Genomic DNA, 16,561 nt, shown 5'->3' on the forward strand with positions numbered 1-16,561 from the left:
GAAATTTCCTCACCTGGCAATTCCCTAGACCAATGAAATCGTTCTTCTTGGAAGCAGGAAACTTTGGCTCAATCATGTCCAGGTCACTTCACCTTTCCCTGCCCTAATTTCTTCATTTTAAAATGTAGGTAAAAGTTCTTACAATACCTCCCAGGATTGTGTGGGAAGTACATTGGAAACTGTAAAGTGCTAGACATAAGTTATTGCTTCTTTTATTATTATGTTCAAGACATCTGGCTAGGTGCTGAGGGACATATGATAAATCTAACAGGAGAAATAAGACGTAAAAAGACAAATGATGCAGTTTGGGTTGAATGAAACAGATCTGTGTAGAAAACAAAGTCTCTGCTTCATCTCTCAGCTTCCTCTTAGGAAGATACTTTATGCACCAGGAATGGAAAGGTAACCCTAAATACTAAAGCAAAAGGCAGGCTGAGCTCAGTAACCATGATTCTGAAAACAGACTTCCATATTCCTGCCCAAACACTTCTTTCTTATAGCTATGAATTTCATAATCCTTGTCCTTGGCTTCAGAGGTTCAGCAGGTATGGAAGGGTCAACTATACCAGTGTCAGTTACCTAGACTTTACGGACTTTCACTTAGACCAAAAGAGAAAAAAAAAAAAACCCAAAAACTTAACGTTACAGAGGAAAAGAAGCAGTAAAAGAAACTAAGTTATCTCCATGCGCCATGCCCAAGTTTTCAGTGATGTTGAAGAAATGAGTATTTCCTGGGTAGAAGGGTTGGACTGTATGACCTCTAAGGTCACTTCCAGAGTCTATGAATCCACTGTTACTTATAAATTCAGTTTATGGACAGCAGGTAGGGAGAATATAGATAACCCTTCTCCATCTTTTATTTTAGGATGGGTCTTCGGTGTGGGGTTTAAATTCAACTCTGGGATAATTTGGCCAACAGAAACATATACTGCTGAAATGAATGGGGTTATGGTGGGGTCCTCAGTACCAAGTGTACGAGGACAGGATGTCTTTAGGACCAGGGGGAGCCGCCTTTTCCCAGTGCAGGGCGGTAAATTCCTGTCAACCTAGTCTGAGATCTGTTTTTTCTCCTGCTTCTGCCGCCCTCATATTTCCAGCCACCCGTTTTGCATTTCTGCCTTAGAGCTCCCGCTCGGGGCTGGCGGCTAGCGGGTGTCAGGAGCGCCCCAGGGTGGGGAGGAAACAGCAGCGGCAGCAGCCAGACTGACCTCCCAGCTCCCTGGCCGCTGCGGAGGCAAAGTTGGCTGCCGTTGTAGTGCAGGGGTTGGGGCTGCTTTGGCTTCCTTCTCCCTCCTTCTCCTCCATCTCCTGGGGAGCCGGGCAGCTGTCTTACAGGCACACACGTTACAATGCTCTCTCAGCCGAAAGGCGCACACAGCGTCCATCCCTCGCTCTAGCCACCGGCTGGGCTCCAAGCTCCCTGATTCTGAACCCACCCTCCTTTCCCTGTGAGCTTGGAGAGGGAGGGTTCTCTTCGCTCCACCTCTCTAGAAGCCCCATACTAGCTTCTTCCCCGCCTCTTCCTTCGCCCCTCTCTGGGCTCCCAAGAGCCTGCGAAGCTGCTGCCCCGCGCCCGGGGCTCCCTGTGGCGCTCGGGGCGGCGCAGGGCTCCGGGTGCGGGTAAAGAAACCAGAAAGGGGCTGCCGCTGCTCTCCCAGGGAGCCGGTTTAGAGCTCGCGTGGGAGACCAGAAGAGCGGGGCGTCGCACTGACCTGCGTGCCCCGGCTTACTGTAGGGGAGAGGCGTCGGTGAGGTTCTGCTCTCTGCCTGCTGTTCCGCTGGCTGCCCTGGGGTGCAGCTGCTGGGTCACCTTGTTCCCGGTAGGTAAGCCCCCCTCCCCGCCCCTTCCCACCCCCACATTTGCCGCACGGGTCTGTGGAAGAAAAGATGGGCGGGTGGAGGGGAGGAATGGGGCGGGGGGGGGGGGGATGCTCCAAGAGGGCGGGGGATACACAGACCCATCGTTTGCCTACTACCCTCCTCCCTACCTGAGAGCCGCCGACTGGCGGGATAAAAAGCGTGCCCAGTGGCTGGACTAGCCTTACTAGGTCGGAGGGGGTAACGCTGAGCTGTGTCCAGGATTGTGCGCGCCAGATCTGAGGGGAAAGAACTGTGGCTGTGGCGTCTGGGTAAGTGCAGATTGTCGTGATTAAAAAGTGGGGAGACTCTGTGGTGGGCAACCGCCTACATAGGTCACCAGATCCCCAGAAAGGGTAGTGCCAGTGTGGTATAAACAGAGTCAGGGGTTGGAGGTGGTGGTGAAGTGTCAGCGCTGCAGCCTGGCACCCCACCAAACATCCTGTGAGAGCTCTGGGAACTGGGTGATTTTGTGCCCCTTGAGTATTCTGGTCAGATGGAGACGTTAGGAGAGAAAAAGAGGTGGAGTCCTACTCTGTTATGTGTAGTGGATAATGGTGGGTCTGAAACTGACTAGAGCGGGCACGGGGGGCTGGTTGAGGGTACTTGAATGGGTCATAGGTCCGGGGTGGTAAGTAGTTTGGGATTGCCACGGGATATAAGACCAAATGGGACAAGGGATAGTAAAATGGAGCTAGATGTGCTGAGCAAGACTCTGTGAGAGATGGCTGGATCGAACTAGGACAGGGCAGAGAAACGAACCAAGACTAGAACGGCAGAGAAGTGAATATGGGGAAGGGTAACAGGACTGGGGATTCATAACTGGCACCTGGGACCAGAGAGTCGTCGGTTGCCATATCAGTCCTGTTTCCCACCCACAGGCAGAGCAGACTGGCAGTTTGCCCTTCGTGCAGCGTCGGGAGCCAGGCTCGTTAGGAGCTGTCCTGATCTTAGGAGCTCCTGGGAACTGCAAACCCTTGAAGCTCTTTGAGCGAATACTCTGGCTGCGCTGCACCAGCCCCTGCGCTCCAAGGTTTTACCTGTGCCTATACCTGTACAGAGTTATTCGATTAAAAAAAGTTCCTAATCTATCTCTTACTCTGTCTCTCTGGGTTGAATTTGTACAGGTTGCTCTTTAACTGGAACTTTTACATCTAGACGCTTGTAGGGAGGGTGAAGAGAAGAGTGGAGATTTTGTTGGTCCATGACAGACATACTCTGGCCAGGTTATTTCCTTAAACAGCCCTCACCCTGAGCCAATTTAAACACCCTAATTCTAGTTGAAATGCCTTCTTTTCTTTTCTGAATTGTAATAGGGATAAGTTTCTTCGACTCACACAATGCCTTTCTCCCTCCCCACCCCCCCCACCCCCATGTTGTTACATGCCTTAGATATTTGATGATTTTCAGTGGAGCAGAACTAGGACGTGTGTGTGTCTGGGGGAAAGCTCTGGATGAAGTGGGGGAGTTCAACTTACCAATGTTCCTAAGTCTAGCTTTGAAATCTGGTAGTCAAATCAAAGAGTGCGCAGCTATCCACCTCTTCTGCATAGTTTTGGTCAGAGCCTGTGAACTGATGGTTGCTGTGGTCTTAACAAACCTGCAGATCTGTGAGGTTAACAAAACAACTTTTATTTTTACTTCTGAGATAAGATTCCCTGTACAGGGCAGTGAACCTTGGACGTGATTTCTACCAAATGGTCCTTGTCTGGTGATGCTTGCTTGTAAGGGCAGGTGCATAAATAAGCTGCAGAGGTGGCAATATGTCAATGCATATTAACTAGAAAAAGGCATTGAAGAAGAAAAGAGCTATATCTAAATTCCTGGAGCAGGACTGAAAATAGGGTGTACAGAGAACTATATCTGAATGCTTCACTGAGAGAGAATTTCAAGAAGATTTAGTATTGGTGGAATCATCTGTCCTATATAACTTCCTCATCTATAATTTTTAAGATGCAGTTTTTGATTTGTTGATTGTGGTTTCCCCCTTATCACTACTTGGATATTCATCAGAGAAGTGATGAGTACAGTGTTGGGGGAAGGAAAAGAAGTGATGTGATCCTTTCAGAAGATTTCATTAACGTACACTGGTTTAAGTCAAAGGGAAGAAAACACTGTTGTCCTCAATTTGTATTTTGGTTAAAGAAAAGGTCTACGTTTCTTTGAAATAGAGAAAAAAATGGGGAAATAATTATTTAAATAGGTATGGGGGGAGAGGAGAGATATAGAGATAGAGGCAAAGAGAAAGATAGAAAGGGAAATAAAAAGAGAAAGAGACAGAGACTGGGGGCAGGGGGAGGAGATAAAGGCAGATAGACCGACAGACGCTTGGATCCAAAACAACAAATGCACAAGTGAGCAGTGATAGGCAAAAAATAAAGTAGAGAAAACCTTCAAGAATCCATTTTGCTCTTCAAAGGCATTAAAATCCAATTCAGAAATCATCAGAGACTAATCTCTCCAACAATGAGAATTAACATCAATTAAAAAGTGTTTTGCTAGGCTTAAAACTAATGAGGAAGATCCTCTACCTAGTCCTTTCTAGGGAGTTGTAATAGTTTGCCAGGCATAGGACTACTCTCTCTCTCTCTCTCTCTCTCTCTCTCTCTCTCTCTCTCTCTCTCTCTCTCTCTCTCTCTCTCTCTCTCTCTCTCTCTCTCCCTCCCTCCCTCTCTCTCTCTCTCTCTCTCTCTGTCTCATCCTTTTTCTAACAAAGAAATCCTAGCTCTTGTGACACTCAGATTTGAAACTTGTTTTTGAGAATTGTAGTTATTCATTTACAAATGCTTGATGTTCATATACCAAAAAAAAAAAAAATTCTTCTCAGTGTGCCTTTTGAGTTGACATTTTTCTTGCCCATATTTTATTTTGAATATAAATTCTATTGTCTTGAAAATGATTGTGCATGTATTAAAATTTCTCTGAGGTCAGTGTGAAAGTGCTGTCTACCTCTTCATGAATATACATGTCACTTTTTACATAGGTTAAATGTATTCTTAAAAGTTGTCAATCACTTTTTGGGGGTAGATTCAATCACATTTTAAATGTACTATTTAAAGAAACCAACAAAGAAGCATTTATATGATTAATGATCACCTGTAAGTTGACAGTAAGTTCAGATTTTGTGATGTCTGATTTTCTTATGTGATTTTTTTATTTCAAAGTCCTAATCCCCACCCACCCACCCCCAACACACACACTCCTGCTCTTTGGATATTGTCCAATAAACTCTTTCATAAAGTCCTACTCTAGTGTGATTCCTCATTCTTTGGGTTCCCAATATAAGATGATTCCAACTTTTAAGTAGTGAGCTCCTGGAGAAATATAGATGATACATGCATAATATATACACACACAAACACCATATATCTATGTATATATACACATATGCATATATATACATATTATATATATATATGATAGATTGATAGATATGAGAAAGAAAGCAAGAGACAGAGAAAGAGGGAGGGAAGTGAAAGGAGGAAAGAGGGAGGAAGAGAGAAAGGAAGGAAGGAAGGAAGGAAGGAAGGAAGGAAGGAAGGAAGGAAGGAAGGAAGGAAGAGAGCAGGGAAGGGGAAAAGAAGGAAACAAGAGAGGAAAGAAGGTAGGTGTGTTCGTCCTTCGTTGCCAAAGAACACTTTGCCATCGGAGAAATAATGACATGACTTGCACTTGACTTTGTTTTGAGGGAGGGAGGGCTGTGCAGGTCACCATTTCTCCTCCAGAGCCATCTGAATATAGTGACCAGATATTTATCAGGATGACTGGAGATGACCCTGGATGAGGCAGTTGGAGTTAACTGACTTGCCCAAGTGACACTCAGCTAGTGAGTGTCAAGTGTCTGAGGGGAGATTTGAAGTCAGGTCCTCCTGACTCCTGCACTGGTGCTCTATCCACTGCACCACCTAGCTGCCCCCAAAGGAAGGAAGGTAGAATGAAAGAAAGAAGAGAGGGAGGGAGGGAGGGAAGAAGGAATGAGGGAAAAAAGAAAGAAAAAGATAACTAATAAACAATTACTATATGTCATGTACTATGCTAGGGATACAAACACAAACGGTATGATCTGAGCCATCAAGGACGTTACATTATAAAGGAGAAAGGCAATACTTAAAGGTGAACTCTAAAACATTAATTGCCATAAAATTAAGCACAGATGATGCTCAACATATAACCATAATCAGATATATTTGAATTAGAGGCTACTAGTAGTGAGAAGGGAATCCTATAATATTGAAATTTGAACCTGGAAGAGACCTGAGAAATAATGCTGTATTTTTTTCATTTTTTTAATGGGGAAACAGCAGCTCAAAGAGGTAAAATGACATGTCCTACCCAAGGTCCATAGTTCTTAGCAGAGCAAAATTCAAACTCAGATTTTCTGATTCCAAATTAAATCTTTTCCAGTGTACTACATTCCCATGTCACCCCTGCCCCTCCTTTAACTATAACCCAAACCTCACCAAGTATAAGAGCTTTCTTTGACCAAATATATTTTCCTAAATAATAGATTGTTCCAGCACTTCAACAATATGGAGAAGGGGAGAGACTTTGTGGATATTCATGATTAGTTATTGTAGATTGAACATTATTTGGTGATCAGCCTTCTTATATTCAGTCCAACACTGACAAATCATTCCCCAAATATAGACATTCTCTAAATCCTTTGGAATCTTGTTTCTAACTTAGCAAGTCTAATACTCTTTCAAAGTCTATGAGTGGCTTCTTAATTAACAAATCCAGAACATTTTTATCAGGCTTCATCGTGATGACTTCTTTACATTCTTTGATACTTTGACCATCCCCTTGCTTCTGCATATTTTGTTCTCCTTCAACTTTATGACACACACGATCCTGATTTTTTTTCTTTTCTCTCTGAACTCTACTCTTTTTGGCTAGATCTTCTATCTCTCCTTTCCCTTTAAATATACATATTATTTAGGTCTACCTCTTGATCTTCCTTTTCTTGTATCCTTATATGCTCTTCCTTGATGAGCAATCTGATTCTTTGGGTTCAACTGTCTCTTTGATGAAGATCACTTCCACATTTTTTTCTCCAGGCTTGACCTTTCTCCCAAGTTCTAATCATGTGTTTTTTAATTCCCTCCAAGGAAACACTTGGTTGTCCTACAAAATCGACCACTCAAAAACCAAACTCATTGTCTTTTTTTCACCAAATGTACTTTCCATGAAAGCTTCCTCTGATGTTTATCTTTCATATGGGAAGTTATTTCTCTTCTTAAATAAAATATCATTTTGTTATTTTCTTATTGGACATCTTACAAACTTCTCTTAATATGATTTATGGTATAGTAGTTTATTTATACATCCTATCTCCCCATCCTACTGCAATGTCCCTACAGGGGAAAAAGCCTTTTATTTTCCTTTATATCTCAGAGTAAGAATAAATAATAACATCTGTATGGGAACATTAATAACTAGATAGTACAATCCTCATCTGGCCTGCTTACAGGAGTTGTCTCAAAGATACCTTCAGCTAGTCTATAGAAAATGAGATTATAATCCAATATTTTATTCTACTACAAAGAACATTTTGTCTACTTTCCCAACAGCTGATCGAACATGAAACATAAAGGAGCAACAGTAGAACAGTGACTTTTCCTAGGCCTGTGCTAAACTCCATAGATTGTGAGATGACAAAGAGAATGAGACTAAGAATAATCACAATCATAAAAAATAGCAGTAATAATAATAAATGGCTTCATTTTCAGTGGCTTTGAAACCTTGGAATCCAAGTTCAGCACTCTACCTGCTTACTGCATTGTATTACCACATTATTGAGCTCAGTTTCTTGAATGTAATAATAGTAATCTAATTTTTACATATTTTAATGTTTGCAAGATCATTTATATGTCACATATCTTAACTCATTTGATCATCATGATGACTTTGGAAGGTATTCACTGTTATTATCTTAATTTTATAGATGAAGAAACTGAGGATGACAGGAGTTAATTGGCTTGCCTAAGGTTACACAGCCAACAAGTATAGGGGACAGGATTTGAACCAGATCATCTTGATTCTGAATTCACAGCTTTATCCACTTTATACACAACCATATAATTCATGAGCAGTATTGAACCCCACCCAATTTTTTTTCATTTTCTGACTGTTTATTTCTCTTAAGGACACTAAGATTTTTTCTAGCAGCCAAGACTTAAAAATCTTGGAGGAGCCATCTATTATCTCTTCTCATGAACCCTAACATTTGACCTGTTACTAAGATCTATATATCCTATTTTTGAAACATCTTTGAACACTACTTATTCTTACCTCCATCACCTTAATTCAGACAGTTTTCAACTCTATCCTGAACTCTTGCAATAGTATCTTAACTGGTCTCTGTACTCCCAGTGTTCTCAAACTTCCATCCATTGCCAGAAAAAAAAAAAACCTTTCTGGTGAACATCTGATATTTCACTTCTATTTTCAAAACTCTTCAGTGTGTGCATTATTTATCAATATAAGTCTAAATGCCTCACCGTGGATTTCAAGGTCCTCCATAATATGGTTCTAGTCATTTTTCTCATTCCTTGTGCTAGCCAAACTAGATTATTTGCTGTTTCTTTCACATTCTCTATGGTTTTCCCCCAAGTATCTCTATTTTTTGGTTCAGGTTTTTCTCTCTGTCTGAAATGCACTTCCCTTTATCTCAGTCTTTGGAATTTCTATTCAGCCTTCACAGCCCATGTGAAATGCTTTCTCTTTTATAGAAAGCTGTACCTCCCACCACTAGATATTATTCTCCTTCCTTCACCTCTCTAGCATCAGAATCACAGAATGCAAGAGCTGGAAGGAACCTCCGAGTTTCCAACCATAACTAAACAAAAATTGTGTCTGCAGCATAAGAAGAAAACTGACATTTATATAGAATTCTAAGGTTTACAACAAGCTTTAGATATCCTGTCTTTTTGATCCTCAAAAGAATGTTGTAAGATGCTATCATTATCCCCATTTTGCAAATGAGAAAATTAATATGGGGAAAATAAAGTGACTTTCTCAGGATCACGTCACTAGTAATTATGGGAGGTAGCTTTCAGACTCAGGTCTTCCTGATTCCCCATCTGGTCCTCTACATATTGTACTACTTAGACACACATCCAACATGTGTTTATCCAGCAATTTCATAGCAACCTCTAGTGATGGGGAATCTCCCAAATCATCTAACTCCATTTTGGCTAGCTTTATCTGTTAAAAAAATGTTTCTTTACAGTGAACCAAAATATGCCACTTTACAAATTCCACCCATTCTTCATATTCTTTGGGATCAAGCAGACAATGCTAATCCTTTCTTTCACATGATGTTCCATTATGACTAAGCCCAAAAGTACTTTCTCTGAAGTTTTTTTTTTTTTTTATAGTATGTGTACTCTGCCCTATTGCAGTTGTTTGTGCCAATACTGGCGTAAAAGCTCCTCCAAAGGGACTATATTTTACTCATTTTACATGAAAACACATAGTACAGTATCTTAATAATAGGTGTTCATTTCCGGTTTATTGATGACAAAGTTCAAAAGTAGAAAGTGATGTGTACTATTATTCCCAATCATTCTTTTATGTCATTTTATTTAACTATATATATTTTGGTTCATGTATTTGTTGTATTGTCTATCTTGCTTTAAAATGTATCAACAAATAAATCTGTACAGTTGAATAAATAATACTGTAATTGGACTAAAGACTTTGACGTAGCATCATTAAAGTTGTGATACCATCTTTGAAAGGAGAAGTATTTAAGATATTATTGAGGAGTTACTGCTCTTCTCACAAATTATTGTTGTTCACTGGTTTAAGTTGTATTTGACCCTCTTTATGACCCCCTTTGGGGACTTCTTGGCAAAGATACTGGAATGGGCTGCCATTTCCATCTCTAGCTCATTTTACAGATGAGAAAGTGAGGCAAATAGAGTTAAGTGACTTGCTCAGGGTCACATAGATAATAAGTGCTTGAGGCCCAAATTTAAACTCAAGGAGATAAGTCTTCCTGAGTTCAAGCTTGGCATTCTATCCACTGTGCCATCTAGCTGCCCCTCCTTGTAAGAATATACATCAATTCTATTTTGTGTCATAATTCTAAAAAAATTACAGATTTAAAAGTAAAAGCATGAAGTCACAGAGTAGAGGTGGATGTGATAAGCAAATTTATAGTCCATGTTCATTTAGGTATTTCATTTTAAATGTAGATACACATTTATTTTCTTTAAAGATGTTCTTGATCATTTAATTATAAAGTTCTTCTGATGTTTCAAGTCCGTTATCTGGAAAGAGTGTCTCTTTTGGGTAAGAGGTAGAAAATGGATGAGATCATTAAGAGAAATATTTGATAGAAATACCAAAGAGTTTAAAGCACTTGAGAAGTACAGTGTCAAGAATAGAATAACTGCGTGTTATTCCTACAGGTGTATTACCTTGTTTCAGCAAACCCTGTATGATGTTGTCAAGATACCTATTTTAATGTGTTAGGGTCCTTTCCAATGTGAAGAGTTAAGTCTATTTCTTTAGTTTTTATAGAATTGTTATGAGGTAGATGGCTTTATCTTCATCTTGGAAGTGGAAAATATATAAATAAATGAATTCATCAGATATCTGAAGAGATCCTGACTTTTCTTTGTCACGTAACTTTGATCAGAGTGTCTTTCATGTTTTATTCTTCCATTTTATAGGAAAATATCTGTATGGGAGCAGCAACTTGGAATGAAAAGATGTTTCCCAACTTGAATGAATTCAAGAAGCAGATAAAATTATGATTATGATATATGGGAAAATCACATTTCTCTGATCTATTGATTCAGAAAGCCTCGTGAGAGATGTGTACAGTAGGACTTTGGTACAAGAGCTCAATATACTCCCCCCTCCCCATTTTATTAGTTTGTCCTTGTTAAGATTACACTACTTGGTAACTTAGTGGCTTGAAAGAATTGTGGTGATTTCTCAAGTGACTTGTGTTTATAAACTGTTAGATCTCTCTCTAGATTCTGAAATGTTACTTTTAAATAAGGAAGCCTACTTTGAGAACACTGCATTGTCATCACTACCAATGAGAGGGGAGGAAAAGAAGCAGCATTAAACTACTGAACATATGGTCACTCAGCTTATTAAAACAACTTAAAAACTAGAACATAAACATGAATCTATACATGCACCTGTATTTTAAACCATAGTATTGGCAGGAGGCCTAGGAAAGAAAGTATGGGTATTTATATAGAATTAGTGTTTCATGTCGCTGTATGCATATTTCTGGAAATCAAACATGAATATGGTTGACTTTTGCAAGCATTCATTTCAGAAAATAACTCCAAATAGTTTTATATAAAGACTTGAGTGCATATCATGTGAAAGATGTCTTCTAATCTTAGCATTACAACTAAAATTAGATTTGTGTCACATTTTAGAAGTTAGGATATGGTAGAGTTATAGGCTAGAATACCTTTAAATAGACCATCAGCAAACCAGTAATGGCAGCTTCTATTCCAAAGAAACTTAAATTAGTTTATGTATGTTATTTCTCTCATAAAAAATGAAAGCACATTTGTCACAATATGGCCATTCTCAGTCAAAATAAAACATTAGAAGCAGAAGAAACATAGACAAGACAAATAAACAAGTCTATGGATTGCTTCCTATTTGCCAGGCACTGGGCTAAGTTAGCAGAAGATCCTAGGTAACAAAGAGCATTTAATTATGGAAATAATAATGTTAATACATTGCTAACCTGTGATTTCATCTTCATCATGATATTCTTTTCAATTGTGTAGCTCACAGACACCCGTCCTCCTTAGTAGAACTTTGAAAATTATTGTGACAAGAGCAAAAATGATCTCCCAAAGCACAGATCAAATAAAAATACAGTAATATAAATGTTTGACTTGTTACAGTTACTTATACACATAGAATCAAGAAACTCAGCTGCATTACCAGAGGCGTGAGTGCTGAGTCTTTTGAGTTTCTTTCAGTATATGATATGAAAACATTTTCTTTTAAGATCTCAATCTTTGAGTCCAATGTAACGCCAATCACTGTCACTTTAAAGTTCTTAGCTACTGAAGATGAAAACTCTAGGATAGTAAGTATGCTTTGCATTTTAAGTGATGGGTACCTAGGTGAGTTAAAGCTGGCTGGGTTAATGTGAACCACATGATAAATGTCTTTTTCCCCTACCTTCTTGTATTTCATGTTTAATAAATACTAGACCTCAAATATTGTCAACTGTACTGTTCATTGAATCTGAACTTAACAGTGTCAGACAATTCAAAATGGAGGCCTCTTTGCTCTCAGTTTGGCACCTTCAAAAGCTTGTGAAGTGTAGTTTATCACATTGTCCCAACTCCAGTCAAATGACAAAAACATTTGAGAAAGAGATGAAACTATTTTAATGCCAGTTATGAAAAATGCACCCATAAAATTTTCTACCATTGGAAAGAAAACATAACTCAAAACTTATTTTGGACTAGTTTATGTTTTATGAGACTATTCTGTGGACGTTAAATCACTGCAGTTTGCTGAAGAGCATTTTAAAGATGCCTAATGGGATAGCACCTTAGGATGGCAATGAAGAAGCTAAGAGCAAAACTAAGAGAAAGAATTTCACAAAAGAACCTATCAGGAAATTTTATGATTAGATAGGACTTGTGAGGTTATCCAGCCCACTCTCCTTATTTCAGTAAGATTGGTGCTTAAAATGCTTCAGTAAGATGAAGGAGATGACGTTGATTAGGATGATGATGATGACAACTGTTCCTACTCCAAGTAACTTTATAGCACTTCCAGGTTTACAAAGGTCTTTGCTGAAATTATTTCATTTGGTCCTCACTATAAGTTTATAAGGGAATTACATCATCCCCATTTTAAAGGTGATAAAAGTGAATGAAACTCAGAAAAATGAAGTCGCTTGATCATTGTCACACAATAAGCAAGTGTCAGACGCAGGTTTTATACACGATCTCCAGGGTTTTTTTTCCGATTATATTGATAAAACCTAATATAGATATCAATATTTTCCCTTATATCTAAATTTAAACTGTACAAGTTAGAGCTTATCACTATTTCTCCTAGTGTCCTTAGTACTACTGTTTATAACAATGACTTACCTTTATGATTAAAAAAATTCTTTCCAACAGCTCCAGTAGGTAGTTCAAATTATTATCCCTTTTACAGATGAATAAACTGAGGCCTAGAGAATGTGACTTGCCTAGAGTCACATACCTAGGAAGTAGACTTGAGATGTAAACAAAGATATCTGCTCATTGGAAAGGGGGAACAGTTGCTGATTTTTTACTTTGTAACCAATGTTCATATTTGGTCATGATTACTAAAATCTTCCTCCAGCATATATGATTCCACTTCTTTGAACCAAACCTTGCGAATAATTTTCAGAAATTATTAATTTCATATATATTTCTCTTGGCCCCACCTACTAATGAACTCTTCTTTCCAGCCATGTACTCACACCAGTTCTTGCCTATAAGAAGTCTTCATTAAATATTTCTTGATTGATTTATATACAGCACCTTCTATTGTCTGAGTCTCAGGACACAAAACCAGCAAAAACAATTGTAGTGTAAATTTCTCAGACAGAAGGAAGAGATAGGTAACTTCTTGATGAAGATCGCAAAGCTGAGGAGGCAGAATAGAGGAATGATCCAAATGCATAGGCCTCTGCGGGAAGTTCATCCCATTCATGATATAACATCTATTAAAATCCTGATTTGTTTTGTTGATAATTTCATTTCTGAAAAAATAGAGTTTATCATCATCATGTTTATTTTTATATAGCACTTCAAGATTTATAAGTCACATGACATATGTTATCTCATTTGATCCATACAACAGTTTGGTGAACTATGAGATGTTATTATTATCTCCATTTTATTGATGAGGAAACTGAATTGAAGAAAGATTAAGTGACTTAGTCAGGGTCACACAGATAGTAATTACCTGAAGCAGAATTTGAATTTGGTTCACGTTGAGTCCAAGTTCAGGACTTTATGCAATGCATCATTCTTGTGGCCCTAGACCCATTGGCATTTAGTAGATTAACTTAGATAGAGTCCTTCTACCTGGCACTGGGATTCTGCCATAGTAGCAAATATGTCCTAAGTTTCCACACAGACATAAACACCATTAAAAATAAGCTGCCCCACAAAAAATGGAGAAACCTTACAATGAAGTTTTCTAGGTTCATTGTTCACCTTTTAAAACTTACTCTTGTGCCATCTAAATTTCCTGCTGATTTGTTTGATTTCATTCATGTGAGAGTTTCCCGATCTACTTTGCCAATTGCCCATTATGATGTGTTTGCTAGCCTTCGGCATTTGTTGTGGTTGAAAATGTTATTGCCATACGGTTAGCCAGGTAATGATCCTAAATGAATTTAACTAGGCTTTTTCTCATGTGAAAAATATCTAGATCATTACTAAACCTATATTCAAAGTCTTTCCAGTCATGTAGAGCCTTGCAGAGTTTGGTATACCCTTTAAATATTCAGGATCAACATGACACCATGAACATGAGTGAAAGAAGTTTTCTCCATTGTCCTTCCCCATTGTTCCAGTCTTGAAGATTTTTTCCCAAACTGTCAGACTTCTACTTCACTGAGATACATTAATTTCACATGTACAGTGTTCTATCTCCCTCATGCAAGTAAAAGCAAAGAAAGTTGAATTTCACAAGTGATACCTTAGTCCTTAGATGATCTTTTTAGAGTCTATGTTGGGCGTTGTTGCATAAGGTTTCATTGGTACAATTACCACAAATCTGAATATTCTGGGTGTAGGTGTATTAGCCTGTGAATTAAAGCCTTAAATATATTTTTGGGTATTCTATTCTATTCTAGAACCGTAGAGCAAAATTGTATTTTCAGGTTTTTTTTAAATGCAAGATGTTTTCTGTTGCTAAGCCTTGACTGTGAAGTACTTTTCTAAAAGGTGTGAGTGAGTACCTCAACCTGTTTGGTCATTCAAAACAATTTTTGGGCTCCATTTTTCAATAGTTATGTACAAGATTATAATGATTGCTGTTTGTTAGTCATTTCAGTTACATCTGGCTATTTGTGGCTCCATTTGGGGTTTTCTTGGCAAAGATACTGGAGTGGTTTGCCATTTCCTTCTTCAGCTGATTTTTACAAATGAAGAAACTGAGGAAAACAAGTTTAAGTAACTTGCTCAGCTAGTAAGTATCTGAGGCTAGATTTTTAACTCAGGAAGATGAGTCTTCCTGACTCCACACTCAGAACTCTATCCGCTGTGCCACTTAGCTGCCCTCAAAGCTACAATATAGTACTACAAAAGTTCTGTAATTTCATCAGTGTGAGGAAATGCTCCAAAGATTTCTCTGCGCCTCAGTAAATCATCTTCACGAGTTTCTAAACTCTTGCTGATGAGACTGAACTTAATTAGTTGATGGTAGAGGCCAGGGTTATCTTTTAGTTACTGAATTCATCTTTAAAACCTTTGGACTTTGGCAAAACTTGCCTGATCATAGTCTCCAGCGTTTCCAAGAGAAGCCAAGATAACCTCTGTGGTATGGAGCATTGGAGTAGGACTTTATCAGAGGTCAGCCCAATGAGTGAATGTTGTGTGCCTTCCCTAGAACTTAAGCTGCATAAGGATAAGGTCTCTTTCATTTTAAAAATCTATATCCTCATTTCCTTGAATTTAACAAGCATCTGATACATGTGCTATAATATAAATGAAGGAGGTGCTTATCAAATGTCTTTGGAATTAAATAGTGTTGGATGATGTCTAGACTCATCTTTAGGCTTTATGAGTAAGGACAGTGTCCTAGTTATTTTAAAGAGTGACTGTGATTTAGTTCCAGGCTTTAAGCCACAAAATGTTCTTAAAGTGGTCCCTGGGCTGGCACCATATCAGCACATACTGTGCCTGCCTTTTCTAGGTAGTCCACCAAAAACCCAGAAAAACCCAGAAACCCTCCAAATGACAAAGGCCTTTTAAAACCCAGTTTTATAACTTTCCAACACAAGGAAATGAGACTTTCCATGTATTAATTTGGACTGATTAATTAAGATGATTAACTGACTAAATAAGCTAGAATCCTATATCTACCCCCTTTCCATCTTGTTCCTGTTTCTGGGCCTTTCACTGATTGTTAGTGCTTTCCCCAGAGGTTAGGCAGTGCTAAAGAAAGTGAATGTCAAGTCAGCCAGCATGGATATTTATTTATACAGATGTCTCACTGGGATGTTATAAGTAACCTTTCTCTTTCTCTAAGGTTTTGCAGACAGACTGTGAACTACAGCAAGTCCTACCAAACTCAAGAGGGTTTGATTATGAGATTTTTTATTGGACTCTTTCATATGGGGAGCTCCCTAGCTAATTTTCAAAAGTTCGTCAGTTAGCCAAAATATTATTATTTTGGTCATGGCAATGCCAGCCTCTGCCAGTTCCAAATCCACCTCTTTATAGTGGTCAAAAGGATTTTATTGAAGTGAACATGACCATGTCACTAATCTACTCAATAACATTTAGTGGCTCTCTATTAATTATATGAATAGACAAAAATTTCTTTGGTATTTAAACTTGCAATGCCATATCCTTCTTTACATATACTCTTATTACACATTGTTTCCCTTCAAGAATTCAACCATACTGGCCTATTTACTATTCCTTATACACAAACCTCCATGTCTATGTCTTTTTATTGACTGTCTCCCTTACCTAGAATGATT

General features: G+C 38.7%; 1 protein-coding gene across 3 annotated transcripts in view; it reads left to right on the forward strand.

Annotated features, from left to right (window-relative positions):
* The first annotated feature begins 1,251 nt into the window (after nucleotides 1-1,251).
* Nucleotides 1,252-16,561, forward strand: part of SYNDIG1 (synapse differentiation inducing 1) — a 280,651-nt gene continuing 265,341 nt past the window's right edge. Inside the window, exon 1 of one of the 3 annotated variants that reach the window (XM_072634624.1) lies at nucleotides 1,252-1,820. The gene's annotated coding sequence lies outside the window, so the exon portion shown is untranslated. Of the gene's footprint in view, nucleotides 1,821-1,954; nucleotides 2,130-16,561 lie in introns of those variants that run through there. The other 2 variants (XM_072634622.1, XM_072634623.1) reach the window with 2 other exon arrangements.

Source organism: Notamacropus eugenii, chromosome 1 (assembly GCF_028372415.1).
Source record: "Notamacropus eugenii isolate mMacEug1 chromosome 1, mMacEug1.pri_v2, whole genome shotgun sequence".
Lineage (NCBI taxonomy): Eukaryota > Metazoa > Chordata > Mammalia > Diprotodontia > Macropodidae > Notamacropus > Notamacropus eugenii.